Here is an 11309-nt window from a genome sequence, read left to right on the forward strand (position 1 = left end):
CAAGGACTAGGAGCTTTCTGCTTGGCAGGGAGGCGTAGCTGATCCCTACAAATGAGTAAGCTGGCACCTACTTCTAGCAATACGCAAATTTTGAACAATCTTGCACCTCCTGTGCAGCAGAACCAAAGAAGCTAGATGGGGATTTGCCTTCGGTTTATCTGGTAGGAGTCCTGGTAACTCTCATCCCACAAATACTGCTCTTGTTTCAGGTTTGTAACCCCCGTCACCCAGGTATCTTAGTATTCAGTCAATAAGCGTTACTGAGTACTAAGTGCCCTGCATGATACATATCACAAATATAAATATAAAGCTGATTATAGATGTTAGCACTTAAATGAGATCTGTATTTAAAAAGTTTAAACAAGTTAGCACTTTTGAATAAAGATAAATCTTCAGTCTTGTAACTTAAATATAGCACACTGCATCTGAAGGGGATGGTCATCGGCCTAAACAGATTGATAATCACCTGAGGAAATCGGTGGTTAAATAGTGAAGTAATTACATAGGGTCTATGTAACATCTCATGGTACATCCTGATTTATCAAGTGAACACTCAAGATACTACAAATGTTAGTATTTAATTCAACAGTATTTACTAGATTTAAACTAAAACTGAAATATGCTATAGGAAACACAATTATTTTTTAAATAAAACTTTGACTGTATTAATTCAGCAACAACGCATCTTGGGCTGTGGTAGTCTCATTTCTGGATTACTTCATTCCTTACGTAGAGCAATGATGACTGGGCTTCACCTCATTAACTTCAGGTGTCTGCAGTAATTGTGACCATGTCTGAAGCACATCTGAACCCCCTTTGCAATTAATGGAGGTAAATAGGCATTTTCTGGTCTACCATTCATTTCAGAGGGCAGCTTTAGCATGAGATCGAGTCACTTGGTAGAAGTATCTGTTTCAGACAGCTAGTTCAGATGTGTATGTCCACTCTTGGTCTGATGAATCACATTCCTGATGCCTACACTAGACTGTCGTGTACACTTGGAAGAACAGCACAACCATGTCAGGTGGCTGACTTCCAGTTGGGTATAACCGAGAAGCCAAGGGATAAAGCAGTCTCTGCTTGGGAGGGAAAAATCCACGAGAAGTCTGGAGAGAAGGGATGGTGAGTATAATTTGCTGAGATTCACTTCTCAGTTGTTCCACCTCCCGACCTGGTGAATCCTACTGTCAGTAGCACCCAGACCAGGAGGGACCATGGTTGGGCTGATCCCTTTGCCTTGGAAGGTAGAGAGGAGTTTTTGTGGGTGAGATGGCGCGGTTGGCTGCGGAAAGGTCCGGATTCAGTGCTCCAGCTGGAGTCCCGTTGGGCACACGTTCCAAGTGACAGATGATGCAGAACTCGTTTCATGTGATTCCTCATACTTCCACGTGGCTGATTTGTGCTGTGTTGCACACCTTGCTTTTTATGCATTCCCTCCTCTGCCCTGCCCCAACTCCTTCTTCGCTCCGTGTTTGTTTTTCTCCACTGTACTGCATTGCTGCCTTGTCTGTGCATCATTTACATGGTAGCAGAGTCCTTTGGGGTTGTGCTGCAAGACGGAACCAGCAACTGAAAAATGGGAACCAGCCGTAATTCAAAGGTACGGTTTTTCATGGACCTCCGGGAAAAGATGGTTTAAGGTGCACTGATCCTTTTACCTGCTTTTGGTCTACCAAGGATCTAAAATCAGTAAATACTGTAATTTTTACTTAGGAAAGAAGAAATTAATAGAAGTGTGAAGTCAACTGAGTTATAAAGATTCGACGTGTTCTTTCACGTTCGCATAAATTGTTCATCCACTGTTGGCTGACACGAAAGTTAGTTTATCTGTGCTGCTGCTCCTCAAGCTTTGTCTGTGCTAGTAAATTAAATATGCAGAGGATTATTCCGTGGCAGGGGCCACCTGGCACTGAATGCTGTGCCCACGGAGCTGGCAGACACTGACATGCACCCGGCGTATTTGGACCACACCGTGGCCAGTGCTGACCCCTGAACCACACCTGCAAATTCTTTGGACACCTGGTCAGGCTAAAACTGGGCCCTGGAACATTTTAAATATTTAACGACCTAAGCGATGCCTTGAAACGTTCCCGAGGCGTGTTTAGTGTGAACAGCCCAGATGTGGCCTCGATGTCCAGCCCAGTGTGACTGTCACCAGAGTGCCCGGCTGCAGGGTCGGGCAGTAAAGGGGTCTGTGGCAGTAAGAAATCACGGGGAGAAGAAAACTGCGTAGAAACTATGCTGAATCCTGAAAGTAGTTGTTATAGTCATGTTCTTAATCTGGGTATTCAGCTCGTGAATCATCATGAATTCAACATTTATGAAGGTTGAACCTTTATAAACAAGCGACACTTTAAACTGAGGCATAAATTCTGAACGTCTCTTTTGTAATGATAAATTTTATAAAATCACCCATCTTATAATAAAATTTATAAGCATTTGGGAATGTCTGCAACAAACTATGAACAACTGGTAGATTGTTCTGCCATTTATTTATGGAAAAGGTGGATGTTTGGATTTGTGTATCTGCTCAGATGACTACTAACTTTTTTTTTCATAAACTTATAATTGGAAGAATTTTGTGATTAAACTGATTAAAAGTAACATTACTGCAGCACACTTTGGTTAATTATTTTCTAATTTCTTTCAAACCAATAGCTTTATAGGCAGATCTTCTTAATTATTTGGGGAGTACCACCTAGGCTGAAGACAAAAATTGTCTGCTGTGAGAAGTTAAATTATTTCCCTGGCTTGAGTCCAGAGAAAATACTGTAAATTTGAAATATGGAGAAGAGTTGATTAGATCTATGCACCACCCCTCTTTAACTGCACACTGTGAACATCTCTAAGGAGAGCTCCAAAGGCTTTTGTACGTGATAGCAGGGGGGAGATTGTTTTACATACTATCCCATGAGGACTGAAGAGTTTTTTTTTGGAGCTATATGCTGTCTCTAACTGCCAAATCAAACTTATAATATATTTCAGAAGGTCGCCCGTGAGCTTTGCTTAGCATGTACGAAAGAGTTCAAATTAGGAACATGCAAACAAATCACAGTCAAAATGAAGTAATTTTGGATAAAACTGAGCATTCTCCTGCTTCCTGACAAATTAAAAGTTGGAAAGAATATTGCTGCCTGGTCAAACAAAACATCTTTCATTCGGAACAAAAGGTTTTATTAGTTTCTGGGACATTTCTGGGGAAGACAAAGGGAGTTTTATTAAAAATATAAGTAAAATTCTAAATCGGCAATTTAAGGCGCTATATTGCATGCATATCGACATTATCTGGAACACTGAAATCATTGAATGAATCAGGTGATTTGTCCTCACGGGGATTATTAAAATGCATAAGGTCTAACATTCTTCCTATGCTGCAGTGCAGGTTACTTTGAAGTTTCTTAAATTTCAGGCCCACTTCCACATACTTCTTTACCAGAAGCAAATCTGTTCTTTGATGCGAACCTCCGTGACTCCCAAAATCGATGGTTCTTTTCCTACCAGTGTAGCACGTTATGAAACACCACTGAAGACCTCATTTTACTACCATTACCTCCAGAAGCATGTCTCCCACTGACTTTACTGATAGCAAGATGAGGTGTTGCTACAGAATGTAAAATTCCCTTATGAAAGCAAGATCCGTGCTGACTTCAATGGAAAATTTTCGTGCTAATGTAGCATAGAATTGAGCCCAGTAATATGATTGCAAGAGCGTGTTTTTCACCTTGATGAAAATAGAAATGATGGAATAGCTTTCCTTAGCTCTTCTTTCGTAAATAATTTCCTATACTGCAATGATATTTACTTTGGGAGTATAATTTTGTAAGCCAGAAATTGGGAAACATAAATATTAGAGCCCAACAGGCTGATTTACTTTGAATATACGACAGCAGTCACCTAAGCTCTTCCAACCTCCTAGATGTATCAGGAGTGCTTTTAGTTAGACTTAGTCTTTAAAATAAAAGAAACAAGTCTGTCCAGTTCTGTAGGGATATAATTTTAGTAGCTAGATGATTATTAGATATTATTCTTACTGTCATTTGTACCATTCTTAGCTTGGGGATAAGATCATGGGTTCATATTCTGTAGTTGTGCTTGATAGTTACTTGCTAATGCTACTGTTCGGATTATTAATAGATCAGTAGCAGATGCTGCACTGTGCAGTAGTTGTGTGGGGTTCTTAGAAGAGGCTTCTGAGTAAAGACACGATGCAAATATTTCTTGTTCCTGCCTGAACATTAGAGGGAACAGCAGAATTTGGGGAGAAAAAAAAGGACTGAGAAGGGATAGACCCCAGATGGTATATGTTCTTCTACTATAGAAGCCCGCAAGGTGAGAATTTCTTAGGGAAACTAGTGGGATTTCACTAGTGGCTTTAGTAGATTTAGAGAAAAGCCAACAGCAAGCATTGCTGGAAGACGCAGACGGGGGAGCTCAGGCAGCTCTGGCTGAGCCTGCCGTCCTACCTCCCCCTCCGCAGGGCTCTCAGGAGTCAGCTGGGATTCTCAAACCCGTGGGACCCAGCTCCCAGCAGCGGTTTCTCTCCCGCCCCGTGGCTCGCTGCGCCGGCTGGAGGCAGATCTTTAGACCTGCTGATCGACTGCACGCGGCATCTGGTCCCTGCTTCGGGCTCGGCCCTGGGCGGCACGTTCCCCAGCGGTAGCAGAGCTCCTTCCCCTCGCTGGGGTCACGACGTGGCAGGAGCAGCTCCTGCAGCAGTGCCTCCCGTCCTGGAGAGGAGATAACTCGCCGGCTACGGCACTGTCCTGGGTTGAGGGAGTGGTGGAGTTTTTTGGGTGTCAGGGGACGGGGCTATCGGGGCGGCCCCCTGTGAGAAGCTTCTCGAAGCTCCCCCAGCTCCACGTCAGCTCCACTTCTGTTTGGGAAATTGAGCCAATCGGCTGCGCCTCTGCGGGAACGTATTTAAGAAGGGACGTGGTGACGGGCAGTGGGACTTGTGAGGAGGAGTTGCTGCAGCTGCGTGAACACCAAGGTCAGTGGAGGAATGGAGGAAGAAAGGAGGGGGGAGGTGTGCCGGAGCAGAGACCCCCCTGTATCCTGTGGTGAGACGGCAGGGCGGCCCCCCCTGCCACCCATGGAGATCTACGGTGGAGCAGACATTGATTTATGGCCTGTTGCTCCTGCTCTTATGATCAAGGTGCTGTGCCCGAAGAAGGCCGGGGTCTCATGGGAAAAGGCAGCCCCGCTGCTGTAATTCAGCGCTGGGAGGATTGCAGCATGCGGGGGAGTCCCACGCCGGAGCAGCTCGGGAAGGGCTGCAGCTGTGGGAGAGAATCCAGTCGGAGGAAGTTAGTGACCCATGACGGAGCAGTGTGGGGAACGCTGCGGCCCGTGGGAGGAATTCAAGTCAGAGAAAGTTTGTGGAGGACTGTCTCCTGTGAGAGGGGGACCACGATGGAGCAGGGGGGAACAAGTTTTGGACACTCCCCTCACCGAAGATGAAGGAAGTGGCAGCACTGACTGCACCCCCCATTCCCTGCCCCTGTGCCACTGGGGGAGGAGGTAGAGATATCGGGAGCAGAGCTGAGCCCGGGAAGAAGGGAGGGGTGGGGGGAAGGTGTTCTCAAGATGTGGCAATGCTTCTCACTGACCTACTCTGTTATGTGTTGGTAGTGTCTGTAATAAATGTATGTTCTTTTTTTCTTCCCCTAACGAGTCTGCCTTTTGCTCGTGATCATAAAAGGGGGATTTTCCCCCATCCCAGTCCTATCTCGAACCCCAAGCCTGGCTCTCTGTCCCTTCTCATTGCTGGAGGGGAAGGGAGAGAGAGCTGCTGCATTGTGGTTGGCTGCCAATCAGGCCTAAACCACGACAGGCACCTTCGCCGCACGGAGCAGCTGCTGCCCACGTTGGTGGTAATTCAGTTCTGCGGAAGACTTTGGCCTCGACCAAACTATTTTTTCAATCCAGACACTAGGTCCAAAGAGAAAACGGCTGTGGCTTTGACGCAGTAGATGGCAACTGTCAACACAGAGGAGGGCTCACGCTTCTGGGACCGTATTTCAGGGTCACAAGCTTCCAGCTTTAGCCCAGCTGGGCATTTTAATGCAAAAGCGCTTACAGTCAATTAGGCCAAACTATAGGAAATCATTAAGAGCTCAAAGATTTCTAAATTAGATCTAGCTGAAGGGTGAAATGTACATTTTCACGTAGCAGGCACCGCGGCTGCCAGGGGTGGTCTGACGGGGCCATGGCAGCTCCCTGCTAGTAAGTCCCTTCGGACAGAAGGAAAAAAAAAAAAAAATTAACCAGCTTGAGGCATTAGGTAAAATCAAAAATAGGGTTAGAATGAAATTACAATTACAAAGTGATAATTCAGGCACGGGGGCAGTGATTGCTAGAGCTAATTAGAAAGGGACAGGATGCTTGTGTACCAATCTCTCACTCAGATTGGGATTTGCCCCAGTTCAGGTTCTTCGCATCACTTGATTTCCACTCAAATCAGCTACTGACAGGTGGAGAGGTGTTTGGCTAATACAATTTCCCATCTTGGCATTTTAACTTAAAATACTTCAGGGAGAGGAGGGCTTACCAACATGCAACATTCTTCCATGATAGATTATTATTAAAACGCTGCTTTTTTGCAATTTAGTGACAGGCGAATGAGAAATGTCCTGCAATTGTACACAGAGCTTGAATGCATCCAAGACAAAAAAAAAAAAACATAAAGCAAAAATATTGTTGGCCAGGCAACAATTAAGGACTATTTAGAACATTATTAAATAATGATTTCAGCTATATCCAGAACGGAAAATTAAGCTTCACTTCTTTTTTATATACTTTTAATAGATATTAGTTCTGTTCTAGATAGTATATTATAATATCAAATATGCTTTGAACAACAAAATAAAAAGCACTGCAAAACTGATTGTTACCTTTCTAAAGCTCTTTGTGCTTTGCTTTTTTTTTATAATGTAGACCCTGTAAAAGATAATTATATGCTGTTATGCATAAAATCATAGAATTGTTTAGGTTGGAAAACACCTTTAAGACCGAATCCAACCATTAACCTAACACTGCCAAGTCCACCACTAAGCCATGTTCCTCATCACCACGTCTACACGTCATTTAAATACCTCCAGGGATGGTGACTCAACCACCTCCCTGGGCAGCTGGTTCTAATGCTTGATAACCCTTTCGGTGAAGAAATTTTTCCTAATATCCAATCTAAACCTCCCCTGGCACAACTTGAGGCTGTTTCCTCTGTCCTATCACTTGTTACTTGGGAGAAGAGACCGACACCCCCCTCGCTACAACCTCCTTCCAGGCAATAAGCTCTCCCCTCAACCTCCTTTTCTCCAGGATAAACAGCCCCAGTTCCCTCAGCCGCTCCTCACAGGACTTGTGCTCCGACCCTTCACCAGCCTCGCTGCTCTTCTTTGGACATGCAAATGATGATTTATTTCCTATGTGTACAGTTCTTCAAAAAGGTAGGAAATGGCTGTGTTACCATTTCAATTTTTGGCTGTTTTTACTGTTCTACATTTGTCAGTTTAGCACAGAGTAGAGCAGACAAAGCCCTTGCCAAATAACGACATCCCTCTCTACTAAAAGCAGGAGATGGAGAGAAGGAAAGCCTGCATTAGAGGGCTAGCTACCAAGGAAAAAAGAAGCACAACTTCACCCACTATTATTTAGTTTGAAATAAACCTAAAATCCTCTACCATTTCTGGGCTTCAGTGATATGTATACTTATGTAAGTATTATGCATACTTAGATATGCACAGAACTGAAGCATGCCAGTGCCTGAGAATGAGACCTGTAAAAATCAGTGCATATTGACACTGACTTGGAAGGAGATGAAAGTGGGAGGAGTTTCACCTCCTGGCATCATTAACTCTGAGTTTTCCAGTTAATGTTAGACAGAACAGGAACACACTAAATGTTTGTTAACCATTTACACAATTTCTACCGACGCATTTTCTTGCAGGTATCACAGGTCTATGTAATTTTTTTAGCATGTTACCCATCATTTACTTCTATCTCCCCTTTTTAAAATAATACTTACAAAAATAAGGAACTGACTTATCCTCTTGTTGGAATGATGTGATTTAGAGAGTGGAGATTGCTTGTAAAAGTGGTGATAGGAATACATGAAAGGGACGACCAAATGACAAAACGACATTGATACATTTGCCAACGCAGATTTTACTTCCATCCGTCCTTGTAAATATCAAATATTTATAAATTATTAAATCAATATTGTAAAGGTAAAACACTGTGCAGCTCAAGGAAGAATGAGAACAGCTTCTTTATTAGAGGCTGATTTAACGTAACACCAGTCTATTGCAGCTCTCACCAGAAAAAGTACTGAATATAATGATGTAATGATGATATCAGAGACACAAGAATAATTAAGTTTTCTAGATATATATCTTTAAGAGCACCTAGGAGCCCAAGCCATAGACCAGACTGTGAGTAGATTAGGAGCTGTATGGAGTTCGAAGACTGTTCATTATCCAAAAAATTAGAAAATGTATATGCTAGAGGGGATACAGCAAGGCCTCTAGACTTGGATAGACCCTTTTTTGGAAAGACTTGTAAGACAAGCATTTGTAAGATACAGGTTTTCTACTATGCTAGGCCAAAAAGAGATGACAAAAGAACAGGCAAGAAAGGAATGATGGAAAAACAAATGCTGCTTCTTGCAGAGGAAAGGGACCATGCCTGCGTGTGGCTTCATGCCTGAAAACTGGGGAGAGTTGGCCCTAAGCGCACAGGCCCTTCTCAGTATTTCTTCAAACTTAAAAGAATTTTATGAGTCTGCCTAAAAGGATAAAAATAAAGGAATTTTTTCTTTAGCAAGTTTCTTCTAGGAAATTAAATAATGGTAGAAATTCAAGCATCATCAGATTATCTCAGCATAATTAGCTGCCTCAAGACCTTCAGAATTTATTTGGTTGCCTATTATAATTGCCAGAAAGATAGGAGAAAAAACAGGCTTCCTTAATGCAACCCGAGTGATGCCAAGTAAAATAAATGTTAGGCAGAAGTATCATTATGAACTTGATCACATTACTCTAAATATACATTGATTAAAAATATGTAAAGTTAGAACAGGGGATCGAAACAGGCCAACCAAATAAAACAAAAATACAGGTAAATGTGGTTGCTAATGTCCCCACATGTTTGTAAGAATTACAGATTTCCTTTTTGATCTATTGGAGAAACAAAGAAAGAAAACCAATTGTCTTAATCAATGTAATCACCACATTTATGTGTTACTATTTTAAAGCTTATAGTTTTTCTCACAAGCTGGACAGTAAGTTGAATTATGAGTGCCAGTCACTTGGACGACACAGGATTTGGCCGTAAACACCAGGTAGTTTGTGAAGGTGAGGGAATGATGAGTTTCTGAACCTAGTTCCTTTGTATCCTGTAGCAATCTCTTGCCAATCTCTTTTCTTATAGTTTTAATGCTACTCCATGTACTCCAAGCAGTGTGCTCAGCTTCTGGAGATCTTGGAGCATCTTCCAGGTGAAATATTTTTCAGTTTGCTTTTTAATGAGACAAAGTTTTCAACTTTTGGCGAGGTTTTAACGAGTTACCTCTAGATGGCACTCTCTAAGGATACAACTGAAAACACTGCAGTGTATCTTCCTCCAACTCGGCTTTATGTGTTTTGCTAACCAATTTACCAATTTTTACAAACTTGTAAAATTCGGATGAAATTACAATTTCCTTCTTCGGCTGCAATAAGAAATAAAGACAAGGGGAAAAAAAATAGTCTTCCCAGTGCTTTGCACACCAAATTGGATTGGAAAGTTCTGCTTCCAAGGTCAGTCACGAATAATCTTTGCTCATCATCACATGATCACTGATAACTCCTTTCTTTTTTTCCTCTTTGTTTATTTACAGATGATCCCTTCTGAATAGTATCTTGCCTCTGGCATAACCGCAACATGGATTGCTGAGCTGTGTTTTTGTTGCTGCAATCCCACAAGCTGGAAGTAAAGCGGCTCACTAACAAAAGTTTCCTGCCACTATTCTATGTCTTCTCTTCTTTGGAAAGATAATATTAATAAAGAGGGATGCTTGATTTCTTGTTTCTGACACTTCACTAGCCCCGGGAGGTTTTTTTTCCCGGTGGTGAAGGTGTCAGATTTCTATGAATCCCCTCTTCTTCATTTTTTCCATCATCCTCTGAACACCTAGACCTCAAGCAGCGCGCCAGACCAGCATAAACCTAAAGGATTAAAAGAGGATGCGTATTTTTCTGCTCAGCCCGAATTTTGAGCACAGACTCGAGGACTATGTGTGGGACTGCAAGTGCACCCTCACGCATGCTTGGCTGCACCCCCCGGCGCCCCAGGACGTACCCCGAGTGCGCCGGCTGTTGGGGGACAGGCAGTCGGCAGCGGTGCAGGGCTGGCACTACTGCCCCCCAAAACCCTCGCTCAGAGGAGTGTAGTCTGCAGGATCCCTTCAGAGCTCATAAAATGCAGATCGCTCGTGGTTAAAAGTATACGGCCAGATGTGGTGTGTGAACAGCAAGATCTCCAGAAATCTAGGCTTTCTAGGCTTATTTTCATTAGCAGGTCCTGTAAAAACAAAACTGACTGGTTGTGTCCAATGGCTGCTCTATCTATTATGCAATATAGACACAGCAGTTGAGAAGAAAAGGAAGGAAACAAAGCCCTACCATTTTTAGGAAACATCTAAACAAATCCTTATTGGCAAATAACTTCACTCAGTGGTATTCTGGGGGCTGGAAAGGAACACAGTAGAGCAGAAAGCAACAACCGTGACAATTGTTTGCCATAACCTTTCAAAAAAAGGTGTTAGAATCCCACGATGAAAGAGTGAAAGGTGGACACAAGAATGATTTTTTTGGAGTTCGGTTCACTGTCAACACAGCAGGGGAGTTTCACTAAAAAGAGGAAAAAAATGCCGTCTCAAGGCCTGGGTAGGATCTCTAGGACTCCAGAGAGCTGACCCATGTGTCTGCGACCGGGTTCATGGTGGCGAGGTCCCTCACTCCTGACCCTTTGACCAGAAGTCCATGCTGCCCAGAGGACTGCAGGCTATTGTGGGCTATTCTGGGATGGATTTTTTTTTTTTTTTTTATAGTTGTTTGCATCCAGCAAGGACCTCTCTAATTTCTCAAGGAACTGCTAAGTATCTTTTAAACACTTTTCCACTAGCAGCTCCTGATACTGGGAACCATTAGGAATCATCAAAGGTTTTTGTCAAAATGGGGGAGAAGGAGGACTATAAAAGACAACAGGGTTAAAGGTACACACCGTTATAGAAGCAAGGCCCTTGAAATCAAACGAATGGGGAAAAAAAA

Source organism: Tyto alba, unplaced genomic scaffold, assembly GCF_018691265.1.
Source record: "Tyto alba isolate M040663 unplaced genomic scaffold, T.alba_DEE_v4.0 Super-Scaffold_14, whole genome shotgun sequence".
Classification (NCBI taxonomy): domain Eukaryota; kingdom Metazoa; phylum Chordata; class Aves; order Strigiformes; family Tytonidae; genus Tyto; species Tyto alba.